Genomic DNA, 13,034 nt, shown 5'->3' with positions numbered 1-13,034 from the left:
GGTAATATTGAGTGCTTTCTATTTAGTGACACAAGTCACACAAGTCAATACAAACATAAATCTATCTTTCTTGATATATTCACTGAGTAACAAAGACAAAAATATATTTGTGTCAACTTGTGCTATTAAATGAAAAGTATCCTATAATTTATGAGAGGTATTGAGATGCGATCCTGTTTATTCACTACTATACTACCTCAGATTGCGATAAAAAAATAATAATTCTTGAAAAATATATTAATATATGAAAATGTTTCAATAAAAACAAAACTTACAATCGATAAAGTAAAAATATATCGAAAATATTCCTTTTTTGTTAATTAATAAATAACCTGTTTATTAATAAATAATTAATAAGTATATCTGGAAACAATTATGTATAACCAAAAACAAAATAAGTTATGTTCACAGCTTGACAATTAACTAATAATATATAGAAATTAAATTAATAATATATAGAAATGAATATAATTTTTATCTCTATATATTTTTTAACTTCTCCCCCATAACAAAAAGTTTTAGGTATACATTTTTACATTAATTTTCGATATATTAATATATTTTATGAACCTGTTTTGTCGATTGCAAATGTTGTTTTATTTAAAAATATTTAAATATAAATTTATATATATAAATTTATATATATAAGAATTTTCATTACATGTTTTCTCGCTCCTAATGTCACAATCTAAGATAGTAATTATAAATGAAGGAGTCTTAATTGCTCCAATGAATCTAACTAATTGCTATGTGCATTACAGGCACTTTGAAATAAAGATTAGATTATACTGACAAGATATAGATTAATATTGATTAATAGTATGTCAATAACAGCAAGCTATATTTTATGAGCTTTGTATATGTGTGTATTCTAATACGTATAATAAAGTGATGAATATCTATAATTCACAGTTAAACAAACGCGGCTAGCAATCTTTACTTATTAAATGATAATTATTATATATACAGTGAGTACAAAAAGTATTTGTACAGAGAAGATATTTTAAAAAAAAAACTTTATTTTTAAAAATTAAATATTATCCAGCGAGAAATGAGTCATCGAATTGATGTCGAATCGATATTGATACGATGATTTCAACACCAATTCGACGTTTAATGGATGATCATTTCTTGCTGGGTAATTAACAATTTATTCATAAAGTATAAAATAGACTGTATGTTTCTTAAAATTATATATAAAAGATGTGTATTAATTATGTGAAATAGAAAATATATTATGTGAAAAATTAGGGAAAATTAAAAGTTCCATTGTTTGAATGCTCAAAAAGTATTCGTACAGTTGAGAAATTTAAAATTTCTCAAAAGCTTGTAATATCAGAAAGCTTATAATATCAGAAATACATGCAAAGCTCATTTGTATATGTTAGGACAGAATGTATTCATTGTATAAAATTGCTAATTAATGTTTATTTTCTACAAATAAGATTTTTTTTATAAAATATTTCCTTGTATGAATACTTTTTGTTCTCACTGTATATATAATTTTGAGAGTATTTAAGTCAATAAAAGATATTATAAATACGTCTATAATATATACTGATGATAAGAATAAAAGATCAAATTTATCATCAGCCATTAAGCCTAAAGCGCACAGTAAATCGCGAAAGTGATTGTTAATTATCGTCAAGTTACTCAAATGGCTTGTTTGTAAACAGTCAGTACGGAATCATCTAACAGTGACTTCCTTCATGAAATTCAAATCAAATGATCCACTTCGTTTCCTCTAACGGATTGTTGAATCCTTAATCTTTACGCCTTCAAGTGCTTCATTCTCTCACTGTTGAAATTTATGCTACATCATCGACATCTCATTTCTCATGTAGGATATAACTGCATGTAAATACATGGTATTGCCGATTATTAAAAAGTATTTTGTGTTTGATCTTACAATTAGAAGTAATATATGGAATGTAGATAATTTGAGATAATTACATCAAGTTTAGATCATTAAAATACCTTGCAATAATAAAAAAATCTTATCTTTTTTACTCTTATCTAAATGAATATTGCATTAATGTCATATTCATTATCAAAATCGCGAATACAAAATAAAAATGCATGAAATTTGTAAATACATCTCAATCGACAATGAAACATTTTGCATAAGGTATATTATTTAGAAGAATTTGTATGAACGGTTCAATGCTGTAGATATCTTCAGGCTACTTCATGCTTATACATTTTGAAAAATTCATTACTATTTTCAAAAAACATGTATATCAACATTTTTTACACATCCAACCAAATTTATAAAGTTTCTTTTTAAGGTAAAATACTTGATCGTAGTCGTGTTTCTTTATGTAAATTGCAGAAAAAGTATAATTCACACAGAAGAAAATAGAATATATTTTCAAAATCAATATATAACAATTTTAAAAAAATTAACTTTTATCTTTAAAAAGATAAAAATCCTATTTAAAAACACCAAAAACACATTTGGTTCATACAATCAATATTTTTTAACCTTAGTTTTTATATTAATTATAATTAACTTACCTCTTTAATGTATTGCGAGTTAGGTCATTAATTTTCGCAATTGGCTCTTGCTGGTAGTTTTTTTTCTGTTTAGTAATGCTGGAAATGCAAAAAATTCCTGTAACTTCATATCCCAGTTCTTTTCGCAGTCCGCGATAAGGTAGACTGACAATGAGTTAGTAGGCGGGAAAACGATCTCATTATGATACTGCTGATAGCTATTTCTCGCATTTCAATGGGACATTTATATGGCCGGCAAATTTGTGAGGCGAGACATCCGATCTGAAAGACAAGCCTGGCATGAAATATCAAATTGAAAGGCGCTAACGCATGACGAAAATGTTGGAAAATGATAATTTTCAACTAACAATATTTGCAATTTTCATGGGATACATTAGAATTGGTTCTAAAATTAATTAACTTGCTTTTGTTCACGTAGATGTTATATAATTGTATGTATAATAAAATACCGTTATCGCGCAATAAATGTCTTTGAGAAATATAAGACATTAAGTATTTTAATTAATTAGTGATTAATTATTTATTTTGAGTATTAAAAGTATTGTTGTTACACACAGAAACATATCAACCTATTGCTAAAAAAAGTGATTACTCAATGTACTTTCTTTATTTTAAGTAACAATTATCTTTAACAAAAATATTTTTTATAATAATCTTAAAATATCCTCATTTTAAATTTTAGAAAAATTCATTAATATATATTCAAAACAAAAATTTATTTTCTTTTGAAGAATATTTAATAAAATCGATCGAAGAAATGACTTTATATAAAGCAAATCAAATTTATTTTAATTTAATAATCTTGATTGAAGTATATTAAACTTATTAGGATTTTCAGAATATATTTTGAATAAATTTGATGCTTGTGATGAATTTATAATAAACTTGCATATATATACATTTTTGAAATATTTGAAACACAAGTAATTATTATTGTGTACAGTATGTATTTTTCTGTGTGTGTGTGTGTGTAGCACGCTTTTAATATTCAAAATAAGTAATTAATTACTAACTAATGTAATACTTCTTAAAGTATTAAATTTCTCTAAGAAAAATAAAAAAGTATATATGTGTAATGCTTTGTTACATTATTATTATTATTATTATATTATATTTTATAATCTTTCTTAACTTAAGACTTGAATATTTTGTAAAAAAATAAAAGTATAGGTAAATAATAATGATAGATACAGAAAATTCAAATAATATATCTTAGAAAAATTAATTAAAAAAGATCTTCATATTTAATAAGTATCTATTTGTTCAATCTGTTGCTATATTGTTATTATGATTGTAATAGTCTGATGCAGATATTTAAAGATCACATTCGAAGACTCCATATTCCATTAATAAAATTTATGAATACCATAGGCTGTAATCCTGTCAACTATCGCGCCAATTTTTGCAAGTACAAAATACCTTGGGATCCTCGATTTTTACAGCTTATTTCTCGTTCGGTTGATCCGGGACGTCTCCAGTTCCAAGTAAAATCCCGTTCCTCCCAATAAGATCCAATCTCCTTCGTCCGTTTAAGCGTTATTCAGATGCACGGAGTGGCGCATCGCGATTAACGTCAGGTTGATTTATCGCTGCTTCAGCACGAAACCGTGCTACGTCCATCAACACTTCATCTAATAGTCCCTCTTGAATGACCGGTGTAAATACACAAGAACTTAATACCCACGACAAACCGCTTCTCCACACCTGCCCACAGGTGTCCCAATAGATTTCACCATAACGTGCAGTAGTTCCCATCCAGAGAAAATCAGAATCGTTCGACGATTATGCACGCCGTAAATTCATCGTACGTACCTCGTTCTAACCCGTTTTTCTTTTACCGCACGCAGTCGATGTTCCCAGCGCGTTGAGTGGAAATTTCAACGTCATTCGTGCAATTTTCTTGAAGCCGCAGTTAATCTGTGCAAGTACCTCGGGTTGATTGCGACGACCAAGATCTTAATATTGAGCTACCGCTTTGCCAGATAATCACTCTATCAAGTGACGGCAGATGCGGAACATGTTTGCGCCGATCTCAATTTTATTTTTACTGCGTCATGTAATATAGAACAATGTGCACCACGGGACTCGAAGCGATTTAAAATGCTCTCCTTCGTCCCTTTAAGTTTTATTTCTGTTTCTTTCTTCCTCGATCTTTATTGTTTCTCTTCCTCTCTGTCGATTCTCGATTGTATCTTCAAGGAATAAGAACAGCAGCCTCGAATCTTCTCGCCGATTTCCCTCGTAGTTCCTCCCGCCAGAAATTCTCTTCGTGCGATCGTAATTGAATGCAAATTGCAACGTTCCGCCAATTTTAAGTAACGCCGACCTACTGCCAACCAAGATTAAAATATATACGATCGAAATATACGATAAGAGAATAAAGCCTTGAAATTCCCTCGGCGTTATACAATATCAACGGTTGCTGGAGCAATTATTATAACTGTTGTTGCGCCTTTGTCGTTTCACACGACTGGCATCGCGTAGCTCTGCTCCGTGTAAGGTCATCCGTTCCGTAAGTATATTCCCATTCTTCTTCAAGGAACGGAAATCCACCTGCGCTGATGTACCTGGCCTGGCCTTTCATCGAAGTCATTAGCCGCGGGCCGTGTTTCATCGCGATCCACACCGTGCTCTTTTTCGTCCACTTCGCCCTCTTCGATCCGCTTTCGCCGCGGCGTTTCTTGCTCTTGTCGTGCACGCTTCAGTTCATCACGTTTATGACGGCACTTCCGGCCAAGAGATCCGCGCCGGTCGCTCCGATTTTCCGTAGTAAACGCGAATTTCGCAGATGCGCATTATGCAAATCGAGATCTGTAAATCGTGGAACGAGTGGACGTTTTCGCGGAATGTGATGTCCCGTATTCTTTCCACGATCCGTAAAACGTATTTCCAAGAGAGAGATTCCTTCTTTCCGTGTACCAGCGATTTGTAACTCTACCTTATCGGTATCCTCAATATACGATTATCCTCGATATCCATACGGCTTTCTCCACAGATATCTTCGGGCATCTCTTAATTTACATCGCGATTCGCCGAGCCAATAATGTACTCCCGTGTCTAACGCACTTTATTAACGTGCCTGGAACTCTTTGTTAGGATAACAGAAATAGCTTCGGGCGCGATTTACCTGTTATTATATTCTCTTCCTCGACTTGTGCGGCACGCGCCGCTAAATTGCCGATTAGCGGCTTGTTGTGGATTCTTCGGGTCTCGTTCAAAGCGACATTACAACGTTCGTTTTTGTCCCTCGTTGAATCTGGGATATACCTTAGACAAACTGACAAAGACGAACGACTTCCTGCCTTCTTGTTCCTCGATCTCTATCTCTCTCCCTCTCTGTCAATTCTCTGTTATATTTCCGCAGAATGAAAACAGCACAATGTTTTTCGAACTCTTGAAATTTTTCCTCTAAACCGTAGCGATCGTTATGAGTACATTCTTCAATCCTTTCGGTTAAAAAAGAGATTTCCTCTTGAGATTAGCTTTGGCATCCGTCTTATTATTCTACGACGAGAAACCGAAGCAAAACGGCTATGTTTCACGACTTGTCGTAAACACGATTTACAAAAGCACTTATTGGTACCCGAAGTAGAACCACTTCGCTCGTCAAGGTAATGTCTTCGATACCGCGAAGATTGCCTCCTGTTCGTACCCTCGTGCCGCACGTGTCGTTAATGCCGTAAACTGTGTTAAATCCACCGACCCGTCGACATCCTTGGCATATACTTTACGAGTTTGCTCAAGACAATTTCTCCAGCTCTCCGACTCTCTTTCTCCCTTTCTCTTTCTCTTTTTGCCTCTCATGCATTTATATTGGACACGGGCATTTATCGCGCTCACAACGTCGACATCGTTCTCGATTCTCCTCTTCCTCCCGTGATATCAGATCGATCGGTTCCCCTTCGTGGTTTCACGTGTGGCTTGGCTTTCAATTACTAGATATAACAATTCGAGCCCCATGCGATCGATACCCGATACTCCTTACTTCGCCTCCCTTGCGTTCCCGATCTCCTATCGCGGTATGGTTTACTTCGCCCTTTCTCCTTGCTCCTTACCGGGTTATCCACCGCCGCAATGCGCGACGATATATATCATCTATCTCTTATTAAAAAGTTGCGCCTGCAAATCGCGCCGCACGTTTTGACCTCCGACCTCCCCGTCACGAATCCTGTTTGCAGCGTTTCGCTTCGTCGCGGTGATCAAGCGTCACAATTTGTCCCTCCGACAAACAGACGTATCTTCTCCTCATTGTCCTGCCACTGCAGCTGCATCGTCGACATGACGGAGTGTCATCAACGTAGTTACTCTTCCGCGTTTCTGCGTCCATTCATACCTCGTCACGAATATGTTGCTTGTCCCTTTAACCCGCGTCTCACTTCTTCAAGGCTTCAATTGGAGACTTGCCGCTTGAATCTTACGCTTAACGGCCGCTTTGAGACTTCACGATTTAACCCCCGGCTTCACGGTTTCACGTTGTGCTTCCGTTAGTCGCACTTCTCTCGGAGTAATTTACACGTACCATTTACTTGCGGTTAAGCTACCATCGTAATTCGCACGATAGAAGAAACCGTGTAATAATAAGAGTATCGTAAGATTGAACAATTGCTCACTTTTTAGAATTCTCTGACATCCTTACGATCGTGTCTTGTAATTGTTCTTCTAAACTGAGCGTGACTGAGACCAAAGGATCGACGATGTAATGCACTCGCGTACTCCGTTTTTTCGCCGGTTCAAGTATCGGCACTCAGTCCGCAAACTGGACTGAGCCTCTTGCCTTTGCAACTACTCGACGAACACCAGGGTACTACCGAGACGAGCTGGGAGATAGCTCTCTTTTGTGGTGCAGACAGACTTAATTATGGGAACGCGGCTCCCTTTTGCCTACATCATTCACGGCCTCGTTCATTTAATATTCCTCCTCTCGTACCATTATGTCGACACGGACACTTTCTGCACGATCTTTTTCTCTCACTTCCTCCTTCTCTCCCTTCGCACGGTTCATTCAAGAAACAAAAGTCTCGTATTATATACTGGTCGCTGAACAATTACGAAGTAATCCACGTTTCTCTTAGATGTGATTTAAGTATTATACTTCTCCGGTTAGACAGTTTCGAAAACGCAATCCATACATTCTTTCTCGCTGCTTAATTATGGGCGTAGAATAAATTAACTTTTTTTTTATGCCCGCAGCAAGAGCTGACATTAAACGATTTTCAGTCGTATTCAAACGAATTAGAGCAAACTTTCTTCTTGCTATTTCTCAAAGTCGTTTATACTTAAGCTGCAGAGTGTCTCCTTGTCATCCTCGGTGTAAAGAATTAGTTGAATATGATTATTTTGTGCTGCAGGGATAAGTTTCTCGTACCGTCATGTGTTAAGTCATTTTCGTTAACTTCCCTTTCGAGTCGAACTTTCCTTCACCCATGACAGGAACTTTATCCGACATTCGTCCCTTTAATACACTTCCCAGTATGTTATCATCTAAGTAAACTTCGCGGATGGTGGAATTGTACTGAGGCTAGATGTTGTCGAGCCGCCCCCGATGTAGCTCCTCCTTGCGTTCGCTGCACAGTCGGGCTATTTAATAGTGGGGATCCGGATCCCTTCTTTCGCGCTGGCTTGTGGACCTGCTTGCCTCTTCATGTCCTTGCTCCAACGCGATCGTGATCCTAGGAGTCCTCCCTCCTGTCTCCTTTGTCGCAATCCCTCTCATTCTCATACGAATTTCGGTACTGCGCTCCGTTTCTGATTTAAGTGCGAATTCGTGTCGAATTAACATTTGTAAAGTCTCCACTTTAGGACTTTCTCGGTACATAATAATACATAATAACTAGATTTCCTTTAAACTTAAGAACAAAAGATGTTCATTTGTATTTATAATAAAATAACATGAATCTACCTGGTAGCAAATCACGTTTAGCTAAATTATGAAGTATTACTATTCAAATAATTCTTTAACTGGATTGAAGTTTATCAACAAGATTTAATTACATTATCTCTAATACATTACTAAAAATTATATAATATAACATTTATTAAATATCTAGTATACTTGAAAATTTATATTTAAAAAATAGATTCTAAACAAGTGTAAATAAATTAATTCTGCGTGCATAAATTAGTGTAGGACTTTTCTAATATAATAATTTGATTCACTTGAAACTTGAAAACAATTAATAAAAGTTTATCTGTACGCAAAAGGAAAATGTGTTATTTAGAATGAGTGTTACTTGTCATTACATTCAAGTTCGCAGATCGTAAATCATCAGTCAGTAATCGTATTCAATTTTAGCCTAGCCATCTTCAGTTGGCATTTCTTCTTCGTCGTCATAGAATACCGACTGAAAGTGGCTAGAACCCTAGAACGTTACACACGAAATATGTGTTATTCGCCGTGGGAACTCTCTTCCAGAGAAAATCACCGTAAAGGTTCCACCTGAAAAAGGGCGTTCTCACGCGAAGCGCGAGCTCAAGTGGTGCTAACAGTGGACATTTTCTAGGACGGTGACCTCGATTTCTGCATATGCCGCGTTCCGCTAAAGCGGAAGCGTTGTTCGTTTAATACCTACAAGATCACTTCTGCGAAAACGTCTTTCAGGGGATGAGACATTCCGGAGAGGCGTTAAACGTGCAATAGCTGTCATATGCTAAACGGTGAGTGTAATATGGTAATCTTGTATATTTTACGAGGAAACAAACAATTAATGCTCGACATTGCTTCTTAATCGACTTCCCATTTCCTTTCGTAGTATTCGTGCTACACCGTTTATCGTTTACTACCATAATTAGACAGAACTGTTTTAAAAACATGTAATTAATTAAAAGACAATGATCAAGTCAAGAAAGTTTATAATGGTACTAAAACGTTATAACATATTTCACATAAAATTCCTATTGATAATTTCAAACGTTTTGGTTTAACATCAAATCATCCTTATAGAAAACGAAATTAAATTAGATATAAAAAGAAATATATAAAATCGAATTTAAAAAATGCTGCGATTAAATCGCTGCTCACAAACAAGAAACTTATATTACAGGCGCTGTGGATTATAATTAGACATCGGATTATATGCATTTGCATATTTGCATATGCAAAATGCATATAATGGGTTGTTCGCAGCATTTTGCATATAATAATAACTTTTTTATTGTGGAAGTGCATATTTTTATATAAAACGCCAAAACTTTTACAAATATGGTAATTTGAAATAGGCACGTAAAACGCGCACTTTGGAAACGATGGCCGGAAATGAACGGTATTCATAGTCGGTTCTTATTTCAAGACCGTCTTAAGTAATGTCTTAAGACGTTAATGCGGCCTTCTGATTAGTCCGTGACATCTTAAGACTAAACTTAAGATGGTCTCAAATATGAGACTTTTTAATTCTTATGTTTCATTGATTTTTCCAATATTTTGCTGTAATTTGTTTAATTCAAAGAGATAATTTGATTTGGGTTAGTTCAATTTGACATTAAAGTAATAAAATATATATCTTAAATTAAGTCGTTTCTTTTTTGATAGTGCATATTTTATGCATATTTTGGTCTTTTTTAATACATATTTGCATGCATATTTTAACACTTTGATTATGCATATAATCCGATGTCTATTCATAACGTTTGAGGAATACCTAAAAAATTAAGTAAGAATATTGAAATTTTAAATACATCATGTTTGTGCTCAATTTTTAAAATGTTTCCCAATAAACGCTACAAACTTTTTAATAATTTTATCGTATTCAGGAAATAAAAATCTACAAAAAACACTATTCCATTTACTTATATCTTTTTGAGTAAAAATTAGCCTTTTTTTAACATTCTCTTTTTTTGCGTATTTGCTAGATATAAAAAAAGTAAAATCTGTTTCTGACATCATAAAAATCTTATACATCTAGGTCTTTTTAATCAACATAAGCAGTTTACGGACATTATATAATAGCGGTACTTGTTAAGCAGGAAAAATGAAATCTGGTTCCGAGAAACTGTAAAGGTATTCAAGAAGATACAAAATTAGATAAAAAAAAAAGAGTAATTAACATGTCTTTCAGAGCTTCCGCTCTTGCATGTTGTTCGCGCGGATTATTCTCTTTTTTCCCTTCACTTATACATAAATTGTGATTTTAATTAAATGTCTCACGTTCGTGTTTCCTACACATAGACACTTTATTCTTTATCAAAATCTAATAAAATTCTACGATACGGTGAAAGCTGGTCCTCTGTTGCGACTCATCTAATTATGCATCGATTTATATTATACTGTTCTTCAATAGTAAATATCAAGGTTATTGGGAATAAAAATAAGCAATTGATGGTATGAATGTAGGTGTTTACAAAGTAGGTCTGTACTTTTCAGTAAGCAGAATATTTGCCATTTAATCGTCATACATACAATTAATTACACTTTCCATCTACACATTGCATATATATTTTTAATTATGAAGAACATAAAATGAACTTAGTAAAAACTGTTGCATTAATGCTTCTCAATAATTATTTTTATTATTTCATCAGTCTATAAATAATAATAAATTCTTAGAATATATCTTATATAGATTTCTAGTATTACTGTAGCTAATGACGTCTAATCGTTGCTTTAAACGCTCAGATCAATAATCACTTTATGTTCAATTAAACGTTATTGTATTTTGCAATATAAATTTATGTAGGCTAATTATATCGCTTGTGATTTTAGAAAATGCAAGATTGATTTATTTGTGTCACGCATGCTTTAAAAAATGTAAATTTGTATAGATATAAAATGAAAACTGTTACACTTAGTTTACGGCGTAAACTTAATAAATTTTACGGAGCAACGGTTTCTGAAAAGTCATGCAGCTATTGAAACATATTACCTAGATAGAGATACATACGATCTAGATACGTCAAAAACGTTTGTATCACGTTTGAATCTCAAATGTGATATTCTGCAACTTAAGAAATCTCTAACGAAATGATCCGAGAAAGCGTTCTCTTTTCTGTCGTAAAAAATATTTGCGAACAATATTAAACGTGCGCTGTAATAGAGCTTTATATAACTTACGCTCTATGAGCAAATGGCGAAAATAGATATAATTAACCGAATAATTACACGTTAAATAATCCATTTGATATAAAACGTTAATCGAGCTTCGAAACGAGAAGATCAGAGCACCAGGCAGCACCCGTCGCGCTCCGTAACACGAGGTGATTTAGACTTCAAACGATCTGATTAGGAGAAGAGTATGTAGATACGCATACTGGCTGTATGTATAATTAGGGTAACAATTATGATTACGGTATACAGGCGCGTGGTTGCCCAGAGTTTACGCGTTATAACACGCCGCGTTTAGTTTAGCTTAAAACGTAAAGACGCGACGTCCTTTCATTCGCGGAATTTACGGTCAATTAAGTAAATCAGTGCAAAATTTACGAGCGTCATAAATAACGAAAAAAAAAAAGAAAAAAACGCGTTGAAAATATTTACGAAGAAATCCGCTTTGTAACAATAAAGACGACTTCTGTAATAAAGTGAGATTCCGTGTGATATTATAAATAATAATAATAGATATAAATTAAATTAATTTATTAAATAAAAAAAGTATTGATATTTATTTAATAAAATATATATTAAATAGGAAAATACAATTAGCAAAAGTGCAGGACTCTTAATATCAAATAATATTGCAAAACTAATTCAAAAGGGCGAATTCATTTGGAATTTATTATATAATCGACTTTTATTCGCCCTTTGGAATTAGTTTTATATTGTTATAAAAATAAAGTAAATTAAATTTTATTAATTTAATAAAAAATGACGTGAATCATATTATTTTGCAGAAAGTAAATATTATGTACACACACCACATCCCAGATAACATACATGTTGCATAAGATATCTAAAAGACATCTTTTAAATATTTTTTAGACATAAGACACTTAAAAGACATCTTTTAAATATCTTATGCAACATAAATGTTATCAGGGATGCGACACATCAAATATCGTTTATTATTGGACATCTAGAAATTACATAGCCTTACATATACGCGAAGATAAGATTAGTTTTTCGCACAAGGGAACGTAGGTTTACACCGTTACATAAAAGTAAAAATAAAGTTGAAAATTGATAACACTTCAATATAATTATGATACCGTGACGTTGGTCTACGGAAAACGTGACAAAACCACGCGTATTATTTTTTTCCGATAGTTTTTCGAGCTGAAGAACCGTTCCAATAAAATCGCATATTATACATCACCTTATAACGTTTTATGATAGTGGCATATTGTCTGCTAATTTCTCGAAATATCCAAAGCCATTGCCAGTCAACGATGAAATGTAAAGTATATCGAATTATGAAGAAAACACGAAGCATAGGATCAAAGTGGAAGATAGTAATAAAAGTTAATACAGTTGAGCGGAAGGTAAACGGTATTTCGTAACGTCGGAATAATGGTCTTTAAATTTCCTTTTACTTCAGCGCGAGTCAAGTGGTTGAAGTTTATTACGAAAATAGAAGAGGGTGCGTCCTTAA

The sequence above is a fragment of the Trachymyrmex cornetzi genome, unplaced genomic scaffold (genome assembly GCF_001594075.2).
Source record: "Trachymyrmex cornetzi isolate Tcor2-1 unplaced genomic scaffold, Tcor1.1 scaffold482, whole genome shotgun sequence".
NCBI lineage: Eukaryota > Metazoa > Arthropoda > Insecta > Hymenoptera > Formicidae > Trachymyrmex > Trachymyrmex cornetzi.
This window is presented reverse-complemented; position numbering follows the sequence as displayed.